The sequence below is a fragment of the Pelodiscus sinensis genome, chromosome 11 (assembly GCF_049634645.1).
Source record: "Pelodiscus sinensis isolate JC-2024 chromosome 11, ASM4963464v1, whole genome shotgun sequence".
Classification (NCBI taxonomy): domain Eukaryota; kingdom Metazoa; phylum Chordata; order Testudines; family Trionychidae; genus Pelodiscus; species Pelodiscus sinensis.
The window spans coordinates 50620471-50637989 of NC_134721.1; the positions used below are offsets into that span (position 1 = coordinate 50620471).

General features: G+C 42.9%; 1 long non-coding RNA gene across 1 annotated transcript in view; it reads left to right on the forward strand.

Annotated features, from left to right (window-relative positions):
* The window catches only part of LOC142830995 (uncharacterized), a 382298-nt gene that overhangs the window by 356443 nt on the left and 8336 nt on the right, over window positions 1-17519 (forward strand). The window lies entirely within an intron of this gene.

Genomic DNA, 17519 nt, shown 5'->3' on the forward strand with positions numbered 1-17519 from the left:
TTTCAAAATGGAAGTGAATAAAATTATTGTTCCCAGATCTATTAAGTGCACAGCTAACGTTATAAACAGGAAAGTGCTCAAGTCTACAGGCTCTTCCGATAATGGTTTGGTGATATGTTTGCCAAAAGCAGATATACTCCGCTTAGCCTGCAGTGGAAGGGGGATGATCAATGATTTTTTTAATCTTGCTTTAACTGGCCTTTTTGTTTTCAGAATATACATCACTGCAGTACCATGCATGACATGGTGGTTGGTTTTTTGTTTAAATTGTTTCTATTCCACGTATCCATTCACAGAACAGTTTGACGGTTATCCAGATGTCAAGTGACAGCTTTTATTTCTCCCCCTTCCTCCCCCCCAGATGGCCGCTCTGAACACAACTGCAGGCCTCGTCAGCAGAGACTGGCTGTTCAGGTGGAGGTGTTTGGACAATTTAAGTTGATAGAGTTATGATTACATCTACTGTTATTGCATTTGGTTTAGAGGAGGTCACTGACCATGTGTCCGTAGTGCATGGTCTATTGTGCAACCCTCCTGAGGTGGGCTTGTTAGCGCAATGGCTATGCAGAGCTGTCAGGACATAGGACAGCTGGGTTAGGTGGCTTTTGTTGTGGTGAGCAGGATTTGACTCTGGAGATTGTGGAACCAAAATCGTTATTACATAATTAAGTTCATCATTCACTAGCATCTGGGGGGAGTCGGCTTCTCCAACGGCCCAGCTCACAGCCACACAAGCGGTCAGAGTGAGAGAGAGAGAGTACTCTGTCCTGCACCCTCCCTTCCTTATCTCCATTGTCAGTGTGTGAAGGATCAGTGGACAGGTACATGCCTGGCTGCACCGCAGAACTGCCCTTGGGACTCAGGGGCTCTTGCTACCCCATCAGGAGGATCTCATTTATTTTAAAAGCTCTCTTACCTTCTGAAGATCACCTTGAAAACATACACCCATTGCAAGTCTGACAACAAAGTCCTGGACATCCAGCACTGGTCATCTGAAGAAGTGGGCTGTGCCCACGAAAGCTCATGATACCATCTACATGTTTTGTTAGTCTTTAAAGGGCTACCAGATTATTTGTTGTTTATTTAAGTTTAACAAAGTCTAGGACTTGCTGAAGACAGGAAAAACAGCTATAAAAGTAACCACCAAGAGACGGTTCTAATAGGACAGTTGCAAGAAGTCTGCTGAGATGAAGGTTTTCTCTCTCTAGTCAGATGCATTGGGAGTGAAGACCGGAACTCAGTTTCTTGCCAACTTGTGTTTAAATGTACAATACCAAGAAATGTAACATTTACCCACACAGGGGGACACAAATGGTAAGACCTAAAAAACAAAACATAAAAGCAAAGGTTTTCAGTGTTTGTTATGCTGGGGGGAAGTTTCCCAGTAATTGTCAGATGGGATGTTTGCAGCTTGCTAAAAACACTGGCTGTTCAGAAAGAAAAAAAAAGAAAGCTTGATGACTTGTAACAAGCTGGAATCCTAATGGTATCATGCCTCTTCTAGCACAACATACAGGAAGACAAAGATGTAAAGGCATGAGATAAGAGATTACAAGAACATCAGTCAACCCTTTAGCACCATAGCAGAACAACTAGCCTGCTTCCACCAAAAATGTCATTGCATAATTACCTGATGAAAGCCATGCAATGGACATTTTTAATGCCAGTGTTGAAATCTTACAAGCGGCTACAGAAAAAGGATGATAAGAAGAGCTTTTGAAATTATAAAGAGACTTTCAAATTGATCAGCTTTGATATTCACCCAATTACTTCCACCTGGAAACTGCATCGATCTGATAATTAAAGTTGTTCCATTTTATTGTCGCTTCCATGAATTTCTTTCTACACCACTAATAGTGAGACTAAAGAACGAGTAGGGTATCTCGGAAGAATCTGATGCTGGGTAGTTGCTCTTGATTGGTTTGTTCTATTATTGTTGCATTTTCCACAATTTGCAAATAGCCTCCAGGAAAATTTGCATTCCTAGAACTATGCTGGATCAAAGCCTTCTTTAATTTTAATTGTTCCTTATTGACCTTACTTTATTATCTGTGGTTTCTTCCTTTCCAAAACAAACCTTGTGAAAGTTAGCCTGATCTTGACAGTTTTTCAATGAAAATTAATGAAGAATTCCCATAGCGCCTCATCCAGCACTAACTTCAATGTAATTTAGATCTTGCATGGAACTTTTGTTTACCTATGTATGTCAATGGCTCCCAACTTTTCCCAGCATACGGACCCATTTTCAATCTATTAAAATTTTACAGGCCCCCTAAATAATATAGCTGTGCATGCATGTCCCTCAGCCCGTGCTGCTTCCTGAGGCTCGAGGAGCAGCGTGGGCTGAGGGCCTTGCTGGCTGCTGGAACGGACCCTCTTAGCTCCCAACTTTCCACAGACCCCCTACAATACCATCACAGACCACCACGGGTCCACGGATCACAGATTGGGAACCACTGACCTATCTTTATTAGGTAAGTGCTATAGCATTTTTTACATAGTTTTAATAAGCTAGTGCCCATGGACCAAAGATGCTAATCTGCCTTTTATAGCTGATTAAACCTGCTGTTCTGCAAAGGTTCTCTCTCTCTCTCTCTCTCTCTCTCTCTCTCTTCACTCTCTTATTTTTTTTTATTTTTTTTTAATTTGGGAGCCGGGCAGCTCTGTGTAAAAAATTAGTATTTTTTCCACAACGGCAAAACTTATATCCCATTAAAACATAGCATATTACTCTGATTAAAGGTTTAAGCTATGATGGATCTTCGTGTGAAGCCAGAAATCTAAATATTCATCACCCTTTTGTGTTAATATTTTCATTACTAGGGGTTTTTTCCTGTCCTTTTTTTTAAATTGAGAACTCCCTCAGCTGGCCACCACATGCAATTACAATAAGCTGTCTTACTTCCCAAGGTGGTTTTAATAAAGATGTTCTTTAACATTTTTAAAAAATCAACTTGATTAGGAGAAAGTTTTACAAGTTCAAAGACCTGGCTTTCCGCTCACGCTAGATCCATGTTTGACTGTGGATCCCAACTTTATATATCTTTAAGAATATGATTTAGTACAACCTAAATGAAACAATTTTGTAAACACAGATTGTGTCCTAGAAGAGGATAGCATATGCTTCCCTGTATTGTTGTTTCTCCTGCAACAGCTATACCACAATTCTTTTGTCAGCCTAGCATCATGTACACTCGTGATTAGGTTAGTATGGCTATTGCACTTATGGGTGTGGATTTTTCACACCTCTAAACAATGTAGTTATGTCAATCGACATTTTAAATGTAAACTAGGACTAAGTGTGTAGAGACAAATTCTGCCCTTTGTTACTCATATTCCATTAAAGTTGTTTGAGATCCTGAATATAGTTCAGACAAGCTGATGAGTAAACATTCAATAGAGAAAGTAAGAAGTTAACTGTGTGGTCCTGAGCAGTTTAATTTAAGACATTAGTAATGGGCTGCAAGATACTTTAAAAAATACCAAAATGAAAGAAGTCACCTTTTTTTCACTCAGCAGCATATGTTTCTACTTGTTCTCTAGTGCCAGATTTTGAGCTCCTTACTTATGTCAATTAACTGTTTCTCACATAATTCCAGCAAAGTCAATTGGACCCCTTGTGCAGGTACCTGCTCACCAATGACAGAAACTCTCCACAATCTGACCTCTGAGAGGTCAAGGACGAATGCAGGTGGGAGCAGGCCAAGAAATGAGGGAAGAGCACTAACTGAACTAGCCAAAACTGCTTCACTTGAAGTTCAGAAAAGTTTGACTCCAAATGTCGTTGCTCAGGGTAATCTCTTGCGGAGGGAAGGAGGGAGGGAGGGAGGAAGGAGCACTGCATGGACAAGATTTCATTCAGCATAGAGAATTGCAGTGCTACTCAGTTCCAGGCAATGTGTAGTAAAATGCCTTCCACAATTTACTGGTGTCCTGACTATTCAGTTTCTATGCAACCTGTTTTTTGTAAGATGGAAGGTGAAAATAACATGAATTAATCCTCTCAATGTACATGTTGTTCTGCTAAAGCTTCTAAAACATCTTGCCCATGGCGCATAAAATATGTACGTGCCTGTGCAGATGTGATTTTATAGTGATATATTGGCAGGTGACAGTCCTATAAGTGCTACTCCTGCCCTCCATGAACTGCATTGGCTGCTAGGTCACAAAATGATGCTATTCAAGGTCTTAATATCATACACACAACATGTTATTAGCTAGTCCCTAAAGACTTGTGGGACTGTCTCTTATTCCATGTGGTGGTTGTGGTGTGTATGGAAGATTCTGTTCTTCTCCCCTGTGTTCAGTGAGAACTGGACTGGTAACAGCACTGCTCAATGGAGAAGCTCCTAGGGGCCATCTTCATAATGCACTTGACCTATCTGGAGTCCCTTTCCCTTGTGTTTTTGTACTTGCTATGCGTGTTCCTGCCTTCCTTTGTGCCCATGGGAGTTTACCCCTTTTGAATAGGGGGTAGAGCCCAGGGCTTCAAACATATTTAGGCACCTCATTCACATTGATTTCAATGTGCCTCAGAGACTTGCTAATGCCGATTGTGTTTGTCATTGTGCTAGCGCAAGTTGCTATTGTCTGGCTGTGCCTGGTGGGCTGCGTGTGGTTGGCTTTTTAAAGGTATTTTCATGTTTTCAAAGTTTGTATTGTGATTTTTGTAGAAAACTAGCTAGTAGCCTTTTCCTCTGGCTAATATATACCCATCCTGACATGGAGAAATCAGGTACAAAAGAAATCAGGTTCTACTGAGATGATACTTTTATTGTCATTTCCATTATTGGTAGATGATTATCCTCGCTTTGAATTTCACCGTTATGTATTGGGTGACAACGAGGGCAGCTATGCTGTATCTTGGGCCAGAAGATATCCGTGCCATCTGTCATCACTTGCAGGAAAATCCTGCAGCAGTTGATTAGGAAAACGTGTGCCAAACACGTGTGAGTTTGCTATCTCAGTGTGCGCTCGCAGGGCTGTCAGTTATAATAAAACAGGGTAAAGACCTTGGGAGGCAAATTGCAGACTGATTTGGCCTTTCAGCTCTCACATTCCAATGACTGGTATACAAGCTTTATTAAACCCAGGGAAGCAATTTAATTAATCTGAAAGCCAAGACCCACAGGAATATAGGCCTTGTAAATATTGGATGGAAGGAGAGGCGCTTTTAGACGCACACATACTTATTTTAAGTATTTTGTTTGCTGACTATATTTCATATTGTAGAGCTGCAATCAGTGATTTTTGTTTATTTGTTTTAATCACAGTGCAGGAGACTCTAAGCCTTCATTCAATAAGCAATAAGGCACATCAGCGTTTGAATTATGGTGTAAAAATTCATTTGATGGGCAGCCTCCTTTTTTTGCCAAGGGAGCAGGACGTCCAATAGGCCTTCCATCCATTGGTCCAGATTGTCTTCCTTGCCCCATGTCAGCAGCCATCAAAATCCCTGTGGTTCCACTGTGCAATTGGGTTCCACCCTTGGTTAGGGAGTGAAGACAGGCTGCATTGGTGGAAGGCGTGAGTGGGGCTGTTGGAGCCAAACGCTGCACGGCCTCCTGCCTAATGCAGATTCAACAGAGAATAGGATAAGCAAAGGCCCATCAGCTTTTCTTTCCCGCTAAGCTCCCCCTCTGGTGTCAGAATGCTTTAACGCTTGAGACAAGGGCTGCTGGGATCCATAGCCAGAGAGGAGGCACAGAACCTCCATGCAAATATCCCAGGTCTTCTATAGCCTCTTCTGGGATCTGTATGGAACCTTAGAGATGGGTGAGATTTCGGTAGGTCTAGAAACCTTTCAATGACAGGGTAAACTGAACCCTGATGGGGCAATATGGCAAGATCTCAGACAGAAGCCTCCCACCCACTCCCCCCCAAAATATTTCCTCCTCTATAGTCCTCTCCCAGAGGATGGGATTGCCCTGTCATTGTTAGCAAGCTGGCTAAATGTTTCACAAAAGATGTGTTTTACTTAGAGAAGCCCAGCTCACATGAGACATCTAGGCTGTGTCTAGACTGGCCAGTTTTTCTGGAAAATCAGCCACTTTTATGGAAAAACTTGCCTGCTGTCTACACTGGCCGCTTGAATTTCTGCAAAAGCACTGACGATCTCATGTAAGATTGTCAGTGTTCATGCGGAAGTATTATGCTGCTTCCGTTCGGGCAAAAGTCCTTTTGCACAAAAGGGCCAGTGTAGACAGCCCAGATTTGTTTTCCGCAAAAAAGCCCCGATCGCGAAAATGGCGATCGGGGCTTTTTTGCAGAAAAGCACGTCCAGATTGGCATGGACGCTTTTCCGAAAAAGTGCTTTTGCAGAAAAGCGTCCTGCCAATCTAGACACTCTGTTCCAAAAATGCTTTTAACAGAAAACTTTTCCGTTAAAAGCATTTCCGGAAAACCATGCCAGTTTAGACGTAGCCCTAGTGTTCACTGACTGTCTTGTATCTGACCCAGTTTTGCTGCTGAATTGGCTAAGATGCATTGATATCCAGGCCTAATTTACATGAGCCTTCCTGACAGTTGAAAGGGAACCAGGATTTTCCTTGTTCCTAGTCAATTATTTGACAGTAAGGCAAGCAAGACAAATGCATCAACATTGTTCTTTTCGCCCACACTTTCTCACACTCTCCTAGTGTTTTCCAATGTTTTCTAATTGGAGAACCACAAATAAGTGTGCATTTTTTTCTACTTTTGCACACTTTCCTACTACTGTGCCCTTTGATTACTGGGAAAAGGTGGGAGAATAAAGAAAGAAGACAGTGGGGGGGGGACACTAAAAATCAAAAGCAGAAATCAAAACTTTTGTTTTTCAAAAACTGGGAAAAATGCCATTTTAAGTTGAAAACATTCATTAACTTTGAATAGGTTGATTCAAAACAAAAAAATGTTTTGAATGTTGAAATTGATTTTCATGCAGAAAAAAATCAGTGTCAAGAAAACCACTTTTTCTAATGAGAATTTTTCATGAGGTAAAAATGTGACTTTTCAAGGAACTGACCAAAATCGCTGGGTAAATGGAGTAGTATGATCCCATAAAAGTGATGGTTGCTTAACAAGAATGGTCTTTACAAGTTAATACTATATTTTACTTTGTCTTTCAACATCAGTGCACTCTTACTTGTCCTATTTTTGTTTTGTTTTTGAGTAGCATCCAGCCTGTCATGTGAATGAACATGCGTATTTCTCACATTATAGACCATTTCATGAAGATTGGCTGATGAAGAGAGAAATTGAATATCCTTTCAAGTAGCTTTTCTTTTTCCATGAGTGCCTCATGGACAAACAAAAACAAACATAATACAAATTCCACACAGAAGGTTTTGGGTTCAAAATAAATCACAAATGTGAATTATTAAGATGCTTATTTGTAATAAAGTGAAACACATAAATGAAGAGCCAATATATAAATTAAAATGTTTATGTGCCTCTTGGCAAGCAGGCTCCCTCCCACCATGTACTAATCATGCCAGGATAGCTGGGCTGTGCACTGCCTTTCTCACACCTCTTTGAGTCTCTAAAAGGGAGTTACAAGGAGGAGGAAGAAAAATTGTTCTCCTTGGCCTCTGAGGATAGGATAAGAAGCAAGGGGCTTAAATTGTAGCAAGGGAGGTTTAGGTTGGACATTAGGAAAAACTTCCTAACTGTCAAGGTGGTTAAACACTGGAATAAATTGCCTAGGGGGGTTGTGGAATCTCCATTACTGGAGATATTTAAGAGCAGGTTAGACAGACACCTGTCAGGGATGATCTAGACAGTGCTTGGTCCTGCCATGAGGGCAGGGGACTGGACTTGATGACCTCTCGATGTCCCTTCCAGTTCTAGGATTCTATGATACAGGAGGTGATAATCGCCTACCTCCAGGGGTTATGGAAACTCTTGGAGATGATTCACTTACCTGCCCTGTAACATGAGTTTATTTCAGGTGACAGAGCCTGGCCACCTCTTTGCTCCTGTTCATGCCTCTGTTGGGGGGAAGAGTGCCAATGTCATCATCTTGGTCATGCCCTGAGCAGGAGGGTCCCTGGTGTGAGGTAATATGGCCTCCCAGAAGGGCACGAAAGCAAGAACTGATTATATTTGCTGTAAATGTATGTTTGTGGATTTGGTGCAAATACCTAGGCCTCTATTTCTTTTGTGTGTTTCTCTCTGAGACTAAAAAGTCAAACAATTAAAAGCCCAGGCTGCAGCGAACAATATACAGTTTTACCTTCAGTGAAACAAGATTCAGAATGAATACATATCTGCAACAGGCCAGTGCTGTGGGAACAAATTTAACTCCAAGAATTTTCTGACTTTTGATTGCTTCATTTTTCATCCCTAAATTTGCCAGCCTTAACTCAATAAGATTTTTGCATTACATTTCCATACTTGATTGTATGAAGGAAAGAAAAAGACAAATACAAACATTTTAACTTGAGGCTCTGATAAGATTTGCTGGTAGTGTTTATATAAATGCCTTGAACCAGAAATTTCTAATGAAATTCAGTTACCTCCAGGCCAAAACCAGCAGAGTTTTTAAGCGCCTCTTGATGAATAACCTTTTGTATTTGTTCATTTCTGGTTTTCCTCTGATTCTTTCCCCTCCAACATTTTTATATGTTCTATATGTCCTAGCTTTGGTTTTTGCTATTAGGAGTGTCATATCCTCAGGACCAAAGCCATCCTTAACTTAAAATGGAAAAATTCAAATGTATTCATGAAAAAAATACTTAATTTATATACAGGCAGTCCCCGACTTACGCGGATCCGACTTACGTCGGATCCGCACTTACGACCGGGGCTTTCTCGCCCCGGAGGTTGGGGCGAGAAAGCCCCGTTCGTAAGCTGCTCCGGTGCCCCTGGTCTGCTGGAGACCGTCTCCAGCAGACCAGGGGCACCGGGCGGGTTCCCGCGCTTCTGAGGCTTTGCCAGAGCAAAGCCTCAGAAGCGCGGGGAACCGCCGCTGCTGCCGCTTCAGTCTGGGTGCCTGTGGTCTGCTGGGGACGGTCCCCAGCAGACCACAGGCACCCGGACTGAAGCCGCAGCCGCGGGGGGGTCCCGCACCTCTGAGGCTTTGCCAGAGCGAAGCCTCAGAGGCGCGGCACCCCGCTGCGGCTCTGCTCCCCGTGTCCCTGGTCTGCTGGGCGGGGGGGGCGCAGCTAGTGTGCTCCCCTCCCCCCCAGCAGACCAGGCTTTTGTTTTGGACTCTGGGGCAGAGCAGCTGGGGCGCTGCCAATTGGTCCTGCAGCGCCGCTCTGGGCACTACTGGACCAACCGGCAGCACCCCAGCTGCTCTGCCCCAGGTCCTGATTCAGCCGCTGCTGGTCAGTTTCAGCAGCGGCTGAATCAGGACGCCTGGGGCAGAGCAGCTGGGGTGCTGCTGGGTTGGTCCAGTAGCACCGAGGAGCGGCACTACTGGAGCAACCCAGCAGCACCCCAGCTGCTCTGCCCCAGGCGTCCCAAGTCAGCTTCTGCTGAAACTGACCAGCGCTGACTACAGGAAGCCCCAGGCAGAGTTGCTCTGCCCCGGGCTTCCTGGAATCAGCTGCTGATCAGTTTCAGCAGCAGCTGACTTGGGGACGCTTGGGGTTCTTAAGTTGATTCTGTATGTAAGTCAGAACTGGCGGTCAGTTTCAGCAGTGTCTGAATCTGGACGCCAGTTCCGACTTACATACAGATTCAACTTAAGAACAAACCTACAGTCCCTATCTTGTACGTAACCCGGGGACTGCCTGTATTCAGAATTTTTAAAAATACCGAAATGATGGTCTTCAAACTTTTCTTGAAATGAGATTTACCAGCTTAAGATTTCTACCTTTTAGGCATTTATATGGAATAGCTTTTAGTATAAAATGTTTGACTGGATCTTGGGAAAGTAAATGTTCATGTGATCTGCTTGCATGTATGATTCCACCCATATTCTGCAAAGCATAGTACTTTTAAAAAAAATCTCCTTTAGAATTAGGCCAAATGCGTAAAATTTCACAATGAAATGAATTAATCTGAGCAATGTAAAAGGGTCATCTGATATGCTGTGAAATTTGAAACTCAGGCTTTCCTAAATCAAGTGCTACCTGGGCCTGCCTCTTTCTCTCTCAGTATTTATGTATATGGTTACATATGAATATTACACACAGCAAAAGTATATCAACCTTATTGGGCTCCTTACTGGAATAATATTTCATGCAGTTACACGACTATTCAATTAATAGCTATCTAACATCCCTATATTCAGACAGATTATACAACAGAGATGAATAATTCCAATCAGAGAGAATTTTAATATTTACCCAATGCTTTAAGTGCTGCCAAAGATGGATGGACACTCCTTAGGATCCGCTCTGCCACTTTGTATTTCCCTATGTCCACTCCTTGATACTATAGCTTTAATGTCATATGGTTGAGAGCGATAGCAAGGGGCCCGTTCCTGCAAGGTGCTGGGCATTTCCTGAGAAACGCTATGCATTGTGAAACCCACAGTCTAGACGGTGTTCAGCATCCTGTTCTGTTAGGCCCTAAATCCCATATCTTGTTCATGTGATAGACTACCAGCAGGTATGGTGTGTCCGGGATTGGGGAAGACTTCTGGAACATGGACAGGTTGTTTTTTAGTTAGAATACAAGATGGCTTCTCCATATTGCCCTTGCGTACACTTAGAATTTTCTTCTGTGAGATTGGGTTTCATGTTGCCTATTCTTTTTCACCTGAGATCTTCATATTGCTGCAGGCTTTAAGCAGGCAAAAATCCTAATGACATCCAAGGGAACTTTCACAATGAAGGGCTGAAGCTTTGTTTTGATAAATAAAGATTGTACTGTCTGGTATTCTCTCCACCCCATTTCTTCTGTGGTGACTCCATGACAGACTTCTACTGCCAGTGCTGGAGGTAACGCTCTGCTTTTCCAGAATGAACCCGGTGCTTTTCTTTGCTGATACTGGTAAACAGATAGCCCATGTTCTGTTGTGAGACCAAGTATATCGTCGTCATCTTCAGTTGCATCTAATTCTTTCTGACCGTTATTGAAAGAAGGTTGAAAGAGAAAAGGGCAATCTGACACATCTGATCTACATTATTTTTCTGATCTGCATTATTTTACCCTTCAGGTATGCCTTAAAGGCAGGACCTCTATGAACCTCAGGGATCTCTGTAAATTCCTCATGAGCATTAGTATTATATCTCAAATGCTAATCTGATGGCTATACTCACACCCGCTTGGCCATTCTCAGCTGCTATGACTGAGGCTATGGCTACACTGTAGCCTTCGTCCGGAAAAGCTTATGCAAATGAAGCTTCATTTGCGTAATTAATTGGGGGCCATTTTTGCGCAAGAGGGTTTTGCTCAAAAAGGAGCTGAGTAGACAGCTCCTTTTTGCACATAAAAATCCCCTCTTGCACAAGAGCCGTTCTTCCTGAAAAAATAATCCCAGAATCATGTTTGCTTTTTTTCAACAGTATCACACTGTTAATTCATATTTAGCTTGTGGTCCACTTTGACCGTTAGATCCCTTTCTTCAGTACTCCTTCCTAGATAGTCACTTCCCATTCTGTATGTGTGAAATGGATTGTTCCTTCCTAAGTGGAGTGCTTTGCATTTGTGCTTATTACACTTCATCCTTTTTACCTCAGATCATTTCTCCAGTTTGTCCAGATCATTTGGAATTATGACCCTATCCTCCAAAGCAGTTGAAACCCCTCCCAGCTTCATATATTTGCCAATTTAATAAGTATTCTCTCTCTATGCCATCAGCTAAATCGTTGATAAAGATGTATTTAAAGAACCTCTTCCTGTTGTCTCTTATGTCTCTTGTTAGGTTTAAGTGCCTTAGCCATTTATCCATGTTTCCACATTTTGTGGGGTTCCTTTTTGATTTTCGGGTCCTTAAAGAGCTCCTGCGGTAGCCATCCTGATCTCTTCTTGACTCCATCTGACAATATATCTTCTCTGGCTTTTTACAACCTGATAAGATTGCTTCATTAATTTATCTTAACTGAAGCTATTCGTAAACATTTAAAACAATCCTTCAGAGATTAGCCAGAACCTACACAATTTACAACTTGCTTTTAAAAATAAGAAGCTCTTAAGCAAAGTAAGCTGTCAGGGGATCAGCGGGAAGATCCTCTCATGGATTGGTAACTGGTTAAAAGACTAAGGGCTTATCTAGACTATGCGGAACAGGTGAAAGAGAATATGCAAATTCTGTGGGAAAAAATGAGGTTTACGCAGCTTTTCGCCAAAGGGGGCAGTTTGCTGAAAAAGCCGCATCTAAACTACTTTCACTTTTGAAAGCTCCACTTTTGAAAGTGCGAGCAGAAGATATGCAGATTCCCAGGGAATTTGCATATCCTCTTTCAACTGTTCCGCGTAGTCTAGATAAGCCCTAAATGGTCAGTTTTTCAGATAGGAGAGGGGTAACTAACGACGTCCCCAGGAGTCTGTTTTGGGACCAGCCTTATTCTTCATATACGTAAATGATTTCCAGAAAGGGATAATCAGTGAGGTGGCAAAATGTGCAGATAATATAAAACTGGTCAAGATAGTTCAATCCAAAGCAGATGGTAAAGAGCTTCAAAAGGATCTCACAAAACTGGATGCTAGGCAACACAGTAGCAGATGAAATTCAATGTAGATTAATGTAGAGTAACACACAGAGAAAGCATAATCCCAGCCAAGATTATAAAATAATGAGGATTAAATTAGCTGTTACCACTCATGAGAGAGATCTTGGAAGTCATCGTGAATAGTCCTCTGAAAACATCTACTCAATGTTCAGCAGCAGGCAAAAAAGCAAACAAAATGTTGGGAATCATTAAGAACGGGATATATAACAAGACAGAAAATATCATATTGCCTCTTTATAAATCCATAGTATTCTCGCATCTTGAATGCTAGGTGCAGATGTAGTTGCCTTATCTCAAAAAAGATATATTGGAAGGTTCAGAAAAAGGGCAACAAATATGATTAGGGGTTTGGAACAGGTGCCATATGAAAAGAGATTAATAAGACTGGGACTTTTCATTTTGGAAAAGAGATGACTAAGGGGTCTATAAAATCATGAGTGGTGTGGAGAAAATATATAAGGAAGAGTTATTTACTCCTTCCTATAGCACAAGAACTAGGGGTCACCAAATGAAATTCATAGGTAGCAGGTTTCAAACAAACAAAAGGAAGTACAGATGAATTTCTCTGGTCTGGGACTCTCTGGTCTGGCAACATCCGTGGTCCAGAAGGGATCGGGGTAGCCAGCCCTCCACCCCACCCAGAGCACACTGTACCCCTCCCCCAGCCCTCTGAGTCCCCTGAGTGCAGGGCGTATGTGTCCATACTGAAAATGGTGGAGTGGCAAAGCAGCCCTTCAATGTAGACACTCACTCCTCCTGTTGCTGTTAATCCACCTGCCTGAGAAGTGGTAGCTGTGTCCATGGAATGATTTTTCCATTGACCTAGCACTGTCTACTCAGGAGTTGGGGGCGGCGTAGCTACATCACTTGGGGGTTCAGAGTCTTCACGCCCCCGCTCCCCCAGAGACATCACTGCCAGCGTAAGTTTTCAGTGTAGACCATCCCTCAGTGTTTCCAACACTTGTTTGCAATGAGTCATGGCTACAGAGAGTGTGCGTGAAACCATTGTAGCTTTCAGTATGAAACTAATAATTTCTATTGGCTAGGAGACGGTAGACCAGGATTCCCTGGAGAAGATAAAGATCGCTCATTTAGGCTAATCTAAGTAAGCAAATAAGTTTTACAGAAACATCAGATCCTATGCCAAGCCTACTGGCAGCACATAAATGAAGCTAACCCTTAATGTTTGTATAAATTTAGTCCATCTCTGCAGAGCCAAGAGAACCCTCCTGTACATTCTGCACATGCCTATAGTCCAGGGAGGATTCCTTGGGCTCACTCTTATGTGAATTTCTGAAAGACAACCCAACCAAGGCATCCTCACCACGCCCTGGCTCAGAGAGCTACAGTCTCTTGCATACATGGTGCCAAGTAAAGGCATGTGCTCACTTACTCCTGTTCTAATTAATGCGTAATTAAAGGCGGCTGTACCATGCTGAAGCCCTCATACTTCATCTGGCTGCTGTGCCATAGTCAAATGTATATACACTGGTGAAAACCACAGACAAATTCTGTGCATGACAGTTAGTGAACTCTGTTCCTTACACACTTAGTGTACATCTACACTGCACATTTATTTCCAAATAAGCTATTCTGAAAGAAATACTCTGAAACAGCTTATTTCAAAATAGCACATCTACACTACAGAGAAGCCTCCAAATTAGTCCGAGGCAGGTTCCCCTAATGTGGATGTGCTACCTCGATTTAGAGATCCAGCAGGCACTATGGAGTAATTACTTTCAATAGCCCTGGGGAGAAGCTAATTCAAAATAACAGCAATGGAGCATCCACACTACTGCTATTTTGTAATAGCTATTTCGGAATAGGTGTTATTCCTCATGGAATGAGGTTTACAGAAGTCGGACTAAGCCATCCGTTATTTCAAAATTATTTGAAATAACGGAATTGCTGTGTAGACGCTCGCATTATTATTTTGAAATAACGTCAGTTATTCCAAAATAATACTGCTGTGAAAACGCACCCTTAGTGACCTAGGGGCTGTGGCGAAGGACACTGCATCAAACAGTTAGACCTGCATCCAAGGTCCAGCTTTTTTCATTAACACTGAAAGAGCAGGTGTGCGGGTAACACTCCTCTTCCTGCCCAATAATTAGAGCATCCCAGCATTTTCAAATTCTAGTCTGCCTTATTAGAGTAGGGATTTTGACCCCAGATATCCTATCATAGGTCTCCTTTCATCCAGGGCATGCTCTATTCTGAGGTACGGCTCTTCCTCAGTCTCTCCAGTGGAAGCTGTTTCACTCTACAATACATTCATACATACATAGCCATTGGGATAGCACCAAAGCGAGCATAACTCTGCTGCCATGGTTGTGACAGTGGAGTCTTGGCAGGGTCACGTGACTGCTGTAAGTGTTAATTGTGTCATGAATTCTTCTGCAGAGGCAGAGAGCGTCTGGCCCCAGCCTATGGTGTGCTCATTTGGGCACTCACCATGGTAGTGGGAGACTGGTTCAAGGCCCTGTAAAGGATCAGGCTGCATGGGGATGTGATTCTCTTACATCTCATTGCGTGCTCCAATTCCACAGTTGTAGGAGGACTGGGGCTGGACTACTGACTTTGGGATATTTTCTCCCCTCTTTTATAGTCACCAGCCTACTTTGGGAAAAGGTTAAACAACACCATCATCATCATGTCAGGGCTCTGTCCGCTAAATCAAATGGGTCACACTAATTCAAATGATGCTTCTAATGAAGAAGTTGGGTGCCATCTAGTGGCTAGTCACATTTTTTGATTTAACAGAACACTAACCACGCCTGCGTGCAGCATGTCTTGCTTTAAAAACGCATGGTCAGTCTGCTGAACTTGAACTATGGTAACAAGTCTCAACACAAAAGCCGTTTGTGGGAGAAGAAGAATTTTGTCAGCAAAAGCACTGCCAAACAGCATTCACATGCACCAGTTTTAACCAACAGGGTCGTGTTGACAGAGCTAAAAGCAGCATAGCATAGACAGAGCCTCAGCGGCTTTAACATGTCACATTAATTTCAAGGGCTGTCACCAGTTTATCCCATCACATACTGTAGCACATATTGCGTGATGTAATTCAACACATGCTGATTTGCGGCCTGATTTCATCAAGGTATATAAACACAGCTTGTATGATGCCGGTAACTTTAGTGGGACTACTCACGTGCTTCATGGCAAGTGTTTGATGAATCAAGGACAAAAATCCAGGTCATGGTGCAGAACTATTTTTGCAGCACATTATGTAACACATGTGATGCCATACTTCCCTTCTGCGCCCCTCCTGCTAGGATGGCTCCAGCCACTGGTGTTCTGTATTTTTTAATCCTGTGCCAGCTGCTCCCATTGCTGATAAAAGAGGAGGGCCTCTTGCTTAAATCGAGAAAGCTTTCCTCACTGGCAATGATCTCAAGTTACAGTGAGGGAGGTCTAGGTTGGATATTAGGAAAAACTGGGAGGGTAGTGAAGCACTGGAATGGGTTACCTAGGGAGGTGGTGGAATCTTTATCCCTAGAGGTTTTTAAGTCCAGCTTGACAAAGCCCTAGCTGGGATGATTTATTTGGGATTGGTCCTGCGTCGGGCAGGGGGCTGGACTTGGCCTCCTGAGGTCTCTTCCAGTGCTAGGATTCTATGATTCCTTTCTTAGTTTTTCAGGCATGCAGTCGCAGAAAGTGCACTTGGCCCATGTATGACAATCCTGTGCTGAGTTTTCTTGAGAAGTAGGGGTATGTCTACACTACCACCCTAGTTCGAACTAGGGAGGTAGTGTAGACATACCCTAGGTTAGTAGTTTAATCTTTTGTGAGGTGCCACATTTTGGGTTTGTCAAGAATGCAGGGTTTTACAACATTCAGAAGTGTGTTTTGCCTGTGTGCTGGAACAAAATAAGAATAACTGTATTAATGGAGAAGCTGCATCAATTGAGACCCTTAGCAATGCAAAAGATAATCAATTCAGTTATGGAAAGGCTAATGATTAGGACTGTTTGAAATATTCTGGTTGTTCCACTTTCTCTGCAACATTCAGGTGTCATGTTGTGGTTGTGATTGTATCTAAGGAATTGCTAGAGGTGACCACTCAAGTGAGGCTTTGTGGAAGCAAAAGGCAATACAGAATGGGAACCTGCCTAATCCAAGACTCCCATTCTCCTCTCTGCCACTATACACCATCCTCCACCTCCTCGTCTTGACACCTGAGGCAGCCAGCTCTTCCTCAACTCTTGCCTCCTAACCCAATCCACAAGGCCAAGACCCAGTGGTTTGTTCAAAGAAGGAGAGGCGGGGGGCGTGGAGACTGGTGCTGGCAGTGGTAGGTGGAGAAAAGGGACAGGATATGATACTGAGCTCAGTGACAGCTTCCAGTTACTACTTTAAGGAAGACTGGCTAGAAAACAGCCTGATTTGAAGCTGAGAGATGGGTTGTTAGACCTGGTATAAACTTCTTGGGAAAATAAATCTTTTCTGCTGTGCTATGTCACTGCTTTCGGCCTTGCCTCGTGCTCTATGGAGTTATTTCTGTGCTGGATGTTCGACCATGCAAATGTCTTCTTTTTAATGCTCCTCTTTATTATTTTTTTAACCATGGCCTCTGGTGGTTTATGCCAGTGTTGGACTGAAAATACCTTTGATCTTTTTAGTACACAAGTAGAGATTGCTAAATCGATTCTGGAAAAATAGCAGCCCCCTGAGAGTACCAAAAGGCCTGGTCACAGGAGATTTTTCAATCCAACTTTACAGATGTAGATCCTAAACCTGCAATAAGAACTCACTGGTGATTCTCTGTGTTTGCATGGAACTTCACTGACTTTGACATAGGTCCATGCAGGCACGGCAGAGAAGGGATGCATATCCATGTGGACCAATGTGCATGATTGAGACCTTCCGTAGGTAGCAGAATTCCCAACTTATGAGATTCCCGATCACCTC